Source organism: Herpailurus yagouaroundi, unplaced genomic scaffold (genome assembly GCF_014898765.1).
Source record: "Herpailurus yagouaroundi ecotype Mexico unplaced genomic scaffold, PumYag 159, whole genome shotgun sequence".
Lineage (NCBI taxonomy): Eukaryota > Metazoa > Chordata > Mammalia > Carnivora > Felidae > Herpailurus > Herpailurus yagouaroundi.
The window spans coordinates 34,857,371-34,870,016 of NW_024412400.1; the positions used below are offsets into that span (position 1 = coordinate 34,857,371).

Sequence of the window (12,646 nt, forward strand, 5' to 3'; positions counted from 1 at the left end):
TCAGTGTTGGGGTCTCTGCCACACACAACAAAAATTAGGAAATTTAATTCACCAGGAACCCATAAATACAGAAAGGGGGGTTGTCTTTATTTATTTTTTTTTTATATATGAAATTTATTGTCAAATTGGTTTCCATACAACACCCAGTGCTCATCCCAAAAGGTGCCCTCCTCAATACCCATCACCCACCCTCTCTTCCCTCCCACCCCCCCATCAACCCTCAGTTTGCTGTCAGTTCTCAACAGTCTCTTATGCTTTGGCTCTCTCAGGGGGGTTGTCTTTAAACAATGTCTGCTTCCTGCCCAGCAACACATACCTCTTCTGAGGGTAGAAAAGGAACGGTAGGTTTAGGGTACAGCATAGGGGAAAGGAGAGATCTAGTGAGAGGAAAACTTAGACTTTCTGTCTCAATAAATGATGCTTCCCTCTTTGTTTATAGTTTCTCTCTCCAGTAGGCTTCAGGTTTACAGAAAAGTCCTGGCACTCAAAGTCCACCTGGTCACACCCTCGACACCAGAGATCAGTGACAGATCTGGCTTTGGCTTCATTCTGCTTCATGGAGAGAACTGTGCTAACATTCTCTCTTTTCCCACTTTCTGCCAAGACAGGGGTCTTGGTCTGTCTTTTCTTCAAGGCATGGCATCTTTGGCTGAGGCCTCAGGGCACCTCCACAAACTGCTCATGATCACCCAGCAACCCTGTGAGGTTAGATAACCATGGACTGTTCTTGCTCTTGACAGATGAGCTAACCAAAGCCCAGATAATCTGTCTTGCTCCTGTAATCTCTTGCTTGGTAGACTAACTTCCTCGACTGACCATGGGCTCTGGGAAAGAAAGGATCATGTTGGGTGTTTGCTGCTGTTGCCCAGCTCAGTGCCTGCTTTTGGGCTGGCCCTCAATGTTTGTTGGTTCTCTGAATAAAATAACCCCTCATTACAGCAGAACTCAAGCTGGAATTGTGGTTTTCAACCTGGTACACTTTTTTATTTTTTTTATTTTTGTTTTCAACGTTTATTTATTTTTGGGACAGAGAGAGACAGAGCATGAACGGGGGAGGGGCAGAGAGAGAGGGAGACACAGAATCGGAAACAGGCTCCAGGCTCTGAGCCATCAGCCCAGAGCCCGACGCGGGGCTGGAACTCACGGACCGTGAGATCGTGACCTGGCTGAAGTCGGATGCTTAACCGACTGCGCCACCCAGGCGCCCCTAACCTGGTACACTTTTACACACAAGAATTTTTGGCAGCATATTGGAGGTGTTGAAAGATTCAAACCAATGCTAAACAAGCCAACAGTAACCACATCAGTCACTAAGGTAATGTCCTTGCATGTCTGTGAGGCCCCAGAGCACTACTCTTGACTCCTTTCATGCCATGTTTTGTGCATGTGCTTTATGGGGCTTCTTAGTCACAGGCACACTTATGGGTGTCAGTCAATGCTCCATCTTTCTTTGATGCCAGCCTGACAGGTAACCTTCTCACCACTTACGGCCCTTTCTGTCTCTGGTCATACAACCTACCAATTCTGAACTGGACCAGAGTATTCTCTCTATTGGAATTAAATTATTCCTCAAACAGGTTATAGGGTGGATCAGTAGTTATCAATTGAGGCTGATTTTGTACCTCCAGGAGGCAATTGACATTATTGAGATATTTTTGGTTGTCATACGGGAAGCAGGCGGTACTAGAATCTAGGCCAGACATACTACTACACATCTACAATGTACAAGACCACGCCTACAACAAAGAATTATCCATCCCTAAACATTAGTGCTCAGAGATTGAGAGACTCTGGGTTAGAATCTTCAGGCATTGGGGATGGGAGCCTTAGCAGAAGCTGCAGGAGCAGGGGGAGGAGTGGGCCCTTCTGCGGTCAGAACCAGCCCTTCCAAGGCTCAGATCACAAGCAGGCCTCCTTGCTGGAGCCATCCTTGACACAGTGATCCTTAATGGGCAGTGAATGACTCAGCTCCTGCTTCAGGAAGTGGTCTGTAAGTTATCTTGACTTACCTGCAGCTGGTAGAAGTCTTGGTGGCACAACATGCGTGCATGGCCATTTGAAAGATGCATCAAGAGATAAAAACAAAACAAAATGAGCAAACAAAAATATCCCCCAAACTGCTTGCCCTTTGAACAAATAATTCCTTTTCTAGAAATAAAGCCAAAGTAAATAATCAGAGACACATATAAAGATGTGTTAAGAGATACTCATGGCAATATTATTTAGTAGCAGTGAATCAATAGGGAATTTTAATGTTACATTGTGATATATTCGTATGATAGAATGCTATGCATCCAGGGTTGCATTCAGCTGCAAGGAACTGAAGAGGTGACCACTGTAGTTTTAATAGATAAGGATTTATTTATCAGCCAATAACAGTAAGTCCAGAAGTAGACAATTCTAGACTGATGCAGCAGCCCAAGGATAGCATTTAGGACCCAGACTCCATCCAGTTTCCAGCTTTCAGCCTTATGGCCACAGGATAGTTGTTGCACCTCCAGGTAGCATTCCAGAAAAAAACAAAAATAAAAATAAAAAAGAAGGAAGGGCACAAAGGCATGAACAAGTCTATCCCTTTTTATGAACTTTATCAGAAGACCCACCCAATGAATTCTACTTTCATCCATTGGCCAGAACTGTGTCACATGACGCTCCCAACACCCCCCCGCCGCGGCACTCTGCCCCGATGCTAAGGAGTCTGGGAAGGTAAGAATTTTTGGTTTCCTGGGTTCCCCCCCTTTCTTTTTTATTAAAAAACAATTATTGCCAGGGCGCCTGGGTGGCTCAGTTGGTTAAGCGTCCAGCTCTTGATTTTGGTTCTGGTCTTGATCTCATGGTTTGTGAGTTCAAGCCCCGCGTGGGGCTCTGTGCTGGCAGTGTTGGCTGTGTTGGCAGTGCACAGCCTGGTTGGGATTCTCCCACCCCACCCACCTCTCTGCCCCTCCCATATGCCCCTCCCCCTCTCTTTCTCTCTCTCAAAATAAATAAATAAACTTAAAAAATCATCACCTATTTTGCCCATCTCCCCACCCACCTGCCCTCTGGCAACCATCAGTTTGTTCTCTATAATTAAGAGTCTGTTTCTTGGTTTGTTTCTCTCTGTCCCCGTGCCGCCCCCCGCCCCCGCTTTGCTGATTTGTTTTGTTTCTTAAATTCCACATGAGTGAGATCATATGGTATTTGTTTTTCTCTGACTTACTTCACTTAGCATTATACTCTCTAGCTCCATCCATGTCATTGCAAATGTCAAGATTTAATTCTTTTTGATGGCTGGATAGTATTCCAGTGTGTGTGTGTGTGTGTGTGTGTGTGTGTGTGTGTGTGTGTGTGTATCACATTTTCTTTATACATTCGTCAATCGATGGACAGTTGGGCTGCTTCTATAAGTTCAACTTGTAAATAATGCTGCAGTAAACAGAGGGGTGCATGCATTCTTTTGAATTGGTGTTTTTGTATTCTCAACTTTTAAACAAGGAAGTTAAGAGAGTAGGGTATCATCTAGCAAAATGGCTATTGAGTAGCCAATCCACTGTGTCTGTCACAATAAAGCAGACTTTAGAAATTATTAGGTAATATGAAAAATTTCAGACAATATAAAGTTTAGTGAAAAAAAAACTGGATACAAAACTGTTGCTACAATGTTATTCCAATTTTTAATACAAATTTTATCTTTACTCCCTCCCCAGTTTTATTGAGATATAATTAGCATACAACATTGTCTTAAAGTGTACAACCCAATGATTTGGTATGTATATATTGCAAGATAATTGCCATAATAAGTTTAGTTAACATCTATTGCCTCACATAGTTACTATTTATTTTCTTGTGATGAGAACACTGAAGATCTATTCTCATCATAGATGAGACTTTCAAATAATCAATACAGTATTCTTAACTATAGTCACCATGCTGTTCATTACCACCCCCCTCCCCGGACTTGTTTATCTTAAAACTGGAAATTTGTACCTTTTGATCACTTTTCTTCCTTTTGCCCACTGCTAGCCTCCACCTCTGGCAATGACCAATCTGTTCTCTGTTTCTAGCAGTTCAGTTATTTCAGATTCCACATATAAGTGACATCATACAGTATTTGCCTTTCTTTGTCTGATTTATTTCACTTAGCACAATGCTAAGCTTGATCCATGTTGTTGCAAATGGAAGGATTTCATTTTTCATGGCAGGACAATATCCCATTGTACATACAGATCTTTCTCAACTTACAATGGAGTTAGGTCCCAATAAACCCATCATAAGTTGAAATATCATATTTGAGAATGCATTTAATACACTTTACTTATAGAACATCATAGCTTAGCCTAGCCTACCTTAAACTTACATAGCCTAAAGGTGGGCAAATCATCTACTACAAAGCCTGTTTTTGTAATAAAGTGTTGACAGTCTTAGGTAGTTCATTGAGTACTGTACAGACAGTGAGAAACAGAATGGTTGTATGGGTGCAGAATGGATGTAAGAGTAGGGTTGTTCACCCTTGTGATGGCGTGGCTTCCTGGGAGCTGAGGCTTGCTGCCACTGCTCAGCATCACAAAGGAGGACTGCACTGCATATTGCTAACCTGGGAGAAGATCCAAATTCCAAAGTCAAAGTGTGTTTTCTGCAGAATGCATATTGCTTTTGCACCATTGTAAAAATGAAAAATCTTGAGTTGAGCCATCATAAGTTGGGGACCGTCTGTATATACCATATTTTCTTTATCCATTTATCCATTAGTGAACATTTAGATTGTTTCCATGTCTTGGCTTTTGTAAATAGTGATGTAATGAACATGAGGGTGTAGCTATCTTTTCAAGATAGTGATTTTATTTCCTTTGGATAAATACCCAGATTTGGAATTGCTGGATCATATGGTAGTTCCATTTAAAAAGTTTTGAGTTTTACTTTTTATCATAGAACAAGTCTGAGAGAATATACATGAAAACATTAAAGGGTGATTATGGTTATGGTATTTTTTTTCCCTTAAAAGAATTTTTAGTTAACATACAGTGCAATATTGGTTTCAGGAGTAGGATTCAGTGATCCATCACTTACATACAACACCCAGTGCTCATTACAACAGGCGCCCTCCTTCATACCCATCACCTGTCTAGCCAAACTCCCATCCACCTCCCTCCATCAACACATAGTTTGTTCTTTATCATTAAGAGTCTCTTGTGGTTTGTTTCCCTCTCTTCTCTTGCTCCCCCTTTCCCATATGTTCATCTGTGTTGTTTCTTAAATTCCACATATGAATGAAATCATATGGTATTTGTCTTTCTCTGATTGACTTATTTTGCTTGACATAATACGCTCTAACTCCATCCATGTCATTGCAAATGGCAAGATTTCATTCTTTTAGGTGGCTGAGTACTATTCCATTGCATATATATACCACATCTTCTTTACCCATTCATCAGTCAATGGACATTTGGGCCCTCGCCATAGTACAGTTACCTATTATTGATAATGCTGCTATAAACATTGGGGTGTATATATATATATGTATATAGCATGTACCCCCCTTGAATCTGTATTTTGTATCCTTTGGGTTAATACATAGTAGTGCAATTGCTGGATTACAGGGTAGTTCTATTTTTAGCTTTTTAAGGAACCTCCATACTGTTCTCCAGAGTGGCTGCACCAGTTTGCATTCCTACCAACAGTGCAAGAGCATTCCCATTTCTCCACATGCCTGCTGACGCCTGTTGCTTCTTGTATTATTAATTTTAGCCATTCTGACCAGTGTGAGGTGGTATCTCATCATGGTTTTGATTTGTATTTCCCTGATGATGAATGATATTGAGCATATCTTTATGTGTTAGCCATCTGGATGTCTTCTTTGGAAAAGTGTCTTTTCATGTCTTCTGCCCATTTCTTTCTTTCTTTCTTTTTTTAAGTTTGTTTGTTTAAATCCAAGTTAGTTAACATACAGTGTAGTTGGCTTCACAAGTAGAATCCAGTGGTTCATCTCTTATGTGTGACGCCCAGTGCTCATCCCAAAATGTGTGCTCCTTAGTGCCCATCACTCATTTAACACCATCCCACCTGCATTCCATACATCAACCCTCAGTTTGTTCTCTGTATTTAAGAATTTCTAATGGTTTGCCTCACTTTCTGTTTTTATCTTATTTTTCCTTCCCTTCCTCTATTTTCATCTGTTGCGTTTCTCAAATTCACATATGAGTGAAATATATGATATCTGTCTTTCTCAGACCTATTTCACTTATCACAATACCCTCCAGTTTCATCCATGTTGTTGCAAATGGCAAGATTTCATTCTTTTTCATTGCTGAGTAGTATTCCATTGTACAGGAGAAAACGGGCAGCGACCTCTTTGACCTTTGCCGCAGCAACTTTTTACTTGACACGTCTCTAGAGGCAAGTGAAATAAAAGCAAACGTGAACTATTGGGACCTCATCAAGATAAAAAGCACAGCAAAGGAAACGATCAACAAAACTAAAAGGCAACCTACAGAATGGGAGAAGATATTTGCAAATGACATATCAGATCAAGAATTAGTATCCAAAATCTATAAAGAACTTAATCCTGGCACAAAAACAGACACATAGACCAATGGAATAGAATAGAAACCCCAGAACTAGACCCACAAACGTATGGCCAACTCATCTTTGACAAAGCAGGAAAGAACATCCAATGGAAAAAAGACAGTCTCTTTAACAAATGGTGCTGGGAGAACTGGACAGCAACATGCAGAAGGTTGAAACTAGACCACTTTCTCACACCATTCACAAAAATACACTCAAAATGGATAAAGGACCTGAATGTGAGACAGGAAACCATCAAAACCTTAGAGGAGAAAGCAGGAAAAGACCTCTCTGACCTCAGCCGTAGCAATCTCTTACTCGACACATCCCCAAAGGCAAGGGAATTAAAAGCAAAAGTGAATTACTGGGACCTTATGAAGATAAAAAGCTTCTGCACAGCAAAGGAAACAACCAACAAAACGAAAAGGCAACCAACGGAATGGGAAAAGATATTTGCAAATGACGTATCGGACAAAGGGCTAGTATCCAAAATCTATAAAGAGCTCACCAAACTCCACACCCGAAAAGCAAATAACCCAGTGAAGAAATGGGCAGAAAACATGAATAGACACTTCTCTAAAGAAGACATCCAGATGGCCAATAGGCACATGAAAAGATGTTCAGCGTCGCTCCTTATCAGGGAAATACAAATCAAAACCACACTCAGATATCACCTCACGCCAGACAGAGTGGCCAAAATGAACAAATCAGGAGATTATAGATGCTGGAGAGGATGTGGAGAAACGGGAACCCTCTTGCACGGTTGGTGGGAATGCAAATTGGTGCAGCCGCTCTGGAAAGCAGTGTGGAGGTTCCTCAAAAAATTAAAAATAGACCTACCCTATGACCCAGCAATAGCACTGCTAGGAATTTATCCAAGGGACACAGGAGTACTGATGCATAGGGGCACTTGTACCCCAATGTTCATAGCAGCACTCTCAACAATAGCCAAACTATGGAAAGAGCCTAAATGTCCATCAACTGATGAATGGATAAAGAAATTGTGGTTTATATACACAATGGAATACTACGTGGCAATGAGAAAAAATGAACTATGGCCTTTTGTAGCAACGTGGATGGAACTGGAGAGTGCGATGCTAAGTGAAATAAGTCATACAGGGAAAGACAGATACCATATGGTTTCACTCTTATGTGGCTCTTGAGAAACTTAACAGAAACCCATGGGGGAGGAGAAGAAAAAAAAAAAAGAGGTTAGAGTGGGAGAGAGCCAAAGCATAAGAGACTGTTGAGAACTGAGAGCAAACTGAGGGTTGATGGGGGGTGGGAGGGAGGAGAGGGTGGGTGATGGGTATTGAGGAGGGCACCTTTTGGGATGAGCACTGGGTGTTGTATGGAAACCAATTTGACAATAAATTTCATATAAAAAAAAAAAGAACTTAATCCAACTCAACACCCCCCCCCAAAAAAAAAACCAGTTAAGAAATGGGGACAAGTTCTTTATAGATTTGGATTTGATATAGATCTAGGATTTGATGGTTTCCTGTGTCACATTTAGGTCTTTCATCTTTTTTTTATAATATAATTTATTGTCAAATCGGTTTCCATACAATACCCAGTTCTCATCCCAACAAGTGTTCTCCTCATTGCCCATCACCCACTTTCCCCTCTCCCACATCAACCCTCAGTTTGTTCTCTGTGTTTAAGAGTCTTTTATGGTTTGCCTCCCTCCGTCTCTGTTTGTAACTATTTTCCCCCGTTCCCTCCCCCATGGTCTTCTGTTAAGTTTCTCAAGATCCACATATGAGTGAAAACATATGGTATCTGTCTTTGTCTGACTGACTTACTTCACTTAGCATAATACCCTCCAGTTCCATCCATGTTGCTATGAATGGCCATATTTCATTCTTTCTCATTGCCAAGTAGTATTCCATTGTATATATAAATCACAATTTCTTTATCCATTCGTCAGTTTATGGACATTTAGGCTCCTTCCATAATTTGGCTATTGTTGAAAGTGCTGCTATAAACATTGGGGTACCTGTGCCCCTATGCATCAGCATTCCTGTAGCCCTTGGGTAAATTCCTAGCAGTGCTGTTGCTGGGTCTTTCATCTATTTTGATTTTATTTTTGTGTATGGTGTTAGTAAGTGGTCCAGTTTCAATCTTCTGAATATCACTGTCCAGTTTTCCCAGCACCATTTGCTGAAGAGACTGTCTTTTTCCCACTGGATACTCTTGCCTGCTTTGTCGAAGACTAGTTGACCATACATTTGTGGGTCCATTTCTGGGTTCTCTGTTCTGCTGCATCGATCTATGTGTCTCTTTTTGTGCTGGTACCATACTGTCTTCATTTTTACAGCTTTGTAATATAGCTTGAAATCCAGAATTGTGATGTCTCCAGTTTTGTTTTTCTTTTTCAAGATTTCTTTGGCCATTCAGGTTCTTTTGTGATTCCATACAAATTTTAGGATTGTTTGTTCTAGCTCTGTGAAAAATGCTGTTGGTATTTTGATAGAGATTGCATTAAATGTGTAGATTGCCTTGGGTAGTATCAACATTTTAGCAATATTTGTTCCTCCAATCCATGAGTATGAATGCTTTTCTATTCTTTACCACACATGCAAGCAATTCTCTATTTTTTCTGCATATGTTCATATTAATATGTATATATACATACATATATAGACGTCTATGACATGTACATACTAATATACTTATATAGATATATCTATACATTGTGATACACACACACACATATATATTTGTATACATATACATTTTATTCTGGTTGATGCAATAAGATAAGTCTTTATATTAAATTTGCCATCTTGTGATTTTTCCTACAATTATTTTTCCTAGGTGAATATTGGGAAGACTAATTTTCTTTTTTTTTCCTTAATTTTTAATTTATTTTTTTAATTTACATCTAAGTTAGTTAGCATATAGTGCAACAATGATTTCAGGAGTAGATTCCTTAATGCTCCTTACCCATTTAGCCCATCCCCCCTCCCACACCCCTCCAGTAACCCTCTGTTTGTTCTCCATATTTGAGAGTCTCTTATGTTTTTGTCCCCCTCCCTGTTTTTATATTATTTTGCTTTCCTTCCCTTATGTTCATCTGTTTTGTATCTAAAAGTCCTCATATGACTGAAGTCATATGATATATGTCTTTCTCTGACTAATTTTGCTTAGCATAATACCTTCTAGTTCTATCCACGTAGTTGCAAATGGCAAGATTTCATTCCTTTTGATTGTCGAGTAATATTCCATTGTGTATATATACCACATCTTCTTTATCCATTCATCCATCGATGGATATTTGGGCTCTTTCCATACTTTGGCTATTGTTGATAGTGCTGCTATAAATATTGGGATGCATGTGCCCCTTTGAGGCAGCATACTTGTATCCCTTGGATAAATATCTAGTAGTGCAGTGCTGGGTCATATGGTAGTTCTATTTTTAATTTTTTGAGGAAACTTCATACTGTTTTCCAGAGTGGCTGCACCAGTTTGTATTCCCACCAGCAGTGCAAAAGAGATCCTCTTTCTCTGCATCCTCACCAACATCTGTTGTTGCCTGAGTTGTTAATGTAAGCCATTCTGACAGGTGTAAGGTGGTGTCTTATTGTGGTTTTGATTTGTATTTCCCTGATAATGAGTGATGTTGAACATTTTTTCATGTGTCAGTTGGCCATCTGGATGTTTTCTTTGGAAAAGTGTCGATTCATGTCTTTTGCCCATTTCTTCACTGGATTATTTGTTTTTTGGGTGTGGAGTTTGATAAGTTCTTTATAGATTTTGGATACTAACCCTTTATCTGATATGTCGTTTATAAATATCTTCTCCCATTCTGTTGGTGGCCTTTTAGTTTTTCTGATTGTCTCCTTTGCTGTGCAGAAGGTTTTTATTTTGATGAGGTCCTAATAGTTCATGTTTGCTTTTGTTTCCCTTGCTTCCAGAGACGTGTTGAGTAAGAAGTTGCTGAGGCCAAAATCAAAGAGGTTTTTGCCTGCTTTCTCCTCTAGGGTTTTGATGGCTTCTTGTCTTACATTTAGGTCTTTCATCCATCTTGAGTTTATCTTTATGTATGGTGTAAGGAAGTGGTCCAGGTTCATTTTTCTGCATGTTGCTCTCCAGTTTTCCCAGTATCACTTGCTGAAGACACTGTCTTTCTTCCATTGGATATTCTTTCCTGCTTTGTCACAGATTAGTTGGTCACACGTTTGTGGGTGCTTTTCCATTTCTTTGTGTCCTTGTCAATTTCTTTTATAAGTCTTCTACAGTTTTCAGAGTATAGATCTTTTACGTCTTTAGTTAGGTTTGTTCCTAGGTATCTTACTGTTTTTGGTGCAGTTGAAAATGGGATCAATTCCTTGATTTATTTTTTTGCTGTTTTGTTATTGATGTATAGAAATGCAACAGATTTTTACACACTGATTTTATATCCTGCGGCTTTCCTGAATTCATATGCAATATTAGTTCTAGCAAATTTTTGGTGGAGTCTTTTGGGTTTTCTACATAGAGTATCATGTTATCTCAAATAGTGAAAATTTGACTTCTTCCTTGCTGATTTGGATGCATTTGATTTCTTTTTATTGTCTGATTGCTGAGGCTAAGACTTCCAGTAGTATGTTAAATAGTAATGGTGAGTGTAGACATCTTTGTCTTGTTCCTGCCTGTGGGGGAAAGGCCCTCAGTTTTTTCCCCACTGAGGATGATATTAACTGTGGTCTTTTGTATATGGCCTTTATGATGTTGAGGTATGTTCCATCTATCCCTACTTTGTTGAAGGTTTTTTTATCAAGAATAGTTGCTGTATTTTGTCAAATGCTTTTTCTGCATCTATTGACAGGATCCTATGGTTCTTATCCTTTCTTTTATTAATGTGATATATCACATTGATTGATCTGTGAATATTCAGCCCCAGGAATAAGTCCCACTTGATCATGGTGAATAATTATTTTAATACACTGTTTAATTCAATTTTCTAATATCTTATTGAGAATTTTTGTATCCATGTTCATCAGGGATAATAGCCTGTAATTCTCCTTTTTAGTGGGGTCATTGTCTGGTTTTGGAATCAAGGTAATACTGGCTTCGTAGAATGAGTTTGGACGTTTTCCATCTATTTCTATTTTTTGGAACAGTTTGAGAAGAATATGTATTATGTCTTTTTTAAATGTTTGGTAGAATTCCTCCTGGGAGGCCATCTGGCCCAGGACTCTTGTTTGTTGGGAGATTTGTGATAACTGATTTAATTTCTTTGCTGGTTATGGGCCTGTTCAAGTTTTCTATTTCTTCCTGTTTCACTTTTGGTAGTGTATGAGTCTCTAGGAATTTGTCCATTTCTTTCAGGTTGTCCAATTTGTTGTCATATAGTTTTCATAATATTCTCTTAACAATTGTTTGTATTTTTGTGGTTTGTATTGGTATTTCTGTATTGCGTGTTAGTTGTGATATCTCCTCTTTCATTTGTGATTTTATCCATTTGGATCCTTTCTCTTTTCTATTTGATAAGTCTGGCTAGGGGCTTATCAATTTTGTTAATTCTTTCAAAGAATCAGCTCTTAGATCTCTTGATCTCTTGATCTGTTCTACTTTTTTTTTTTTGTTTCTGTATCATTTATTTCTTCTCTAGTCTTTATTATTTCTCTTTTGCTGGCATTACCCTTTACTTGCTGTTCCTCTTCTAGCTCCTTTAGGTGTAAGATTAGGTTGTGTATTTGAGACCTGAAACTTCCTGAGACAGGCCTGAATTGCAATATACTTTCCTCTTAGTACTGCCTTTGCATCCCAAAGGTTTTGGATTGTTGTGTTTTCATTTTCATTTGCTTCCATGTATTTTTTATTTTTTCTATAACTTCCTGGGTAACACCTTCATTCTTTTTTTTAATTTTTAGTTTTTAAAAATATAATTTATTGTCAAGTTAGCTAACATACAGTGTATACAGTGTGTTCTTGGCTTTGGGAGTAGATTCTCATGATTCATCGCTTACATACAACACCCAGTGCTCATCCCTACAAGTGCCCTCCTCAATGCCCATCACCCATTTCTCCATCTCCCCTGCCCCCATCAAACCTCAGTTTGTTCTCTAAGTGTCTCTATGGTTTGCTTCCCTCTGTGTTTGAAACTATTTTTCCCCTT

At 39.2% G+C, this 12,646-nt stretch overlaps 1 long non-coding RNA gene across 1 annotated transcript; it reads right to left on the minus strand.

Moving 5' to 3' along the window:
* Positions 1–4,984: 4,984 nt before the first annotated feature.
* Positions 4,985–9,530, minus strand: LOC121033336 (uncharacterized). The gene is made up of 2 exons (XR_005791841.1): positions 9,490–9,530; positions 4,985–5,097 (listed from the first exon to the last, which is right to left on the minus strand). It is a non-coding gene; the product is annotated as an uncharacterized LOC121033336 (long non-coding RNA).
* Positions 9,531–12,646: the final 3,116 nt, after the last annotated feature.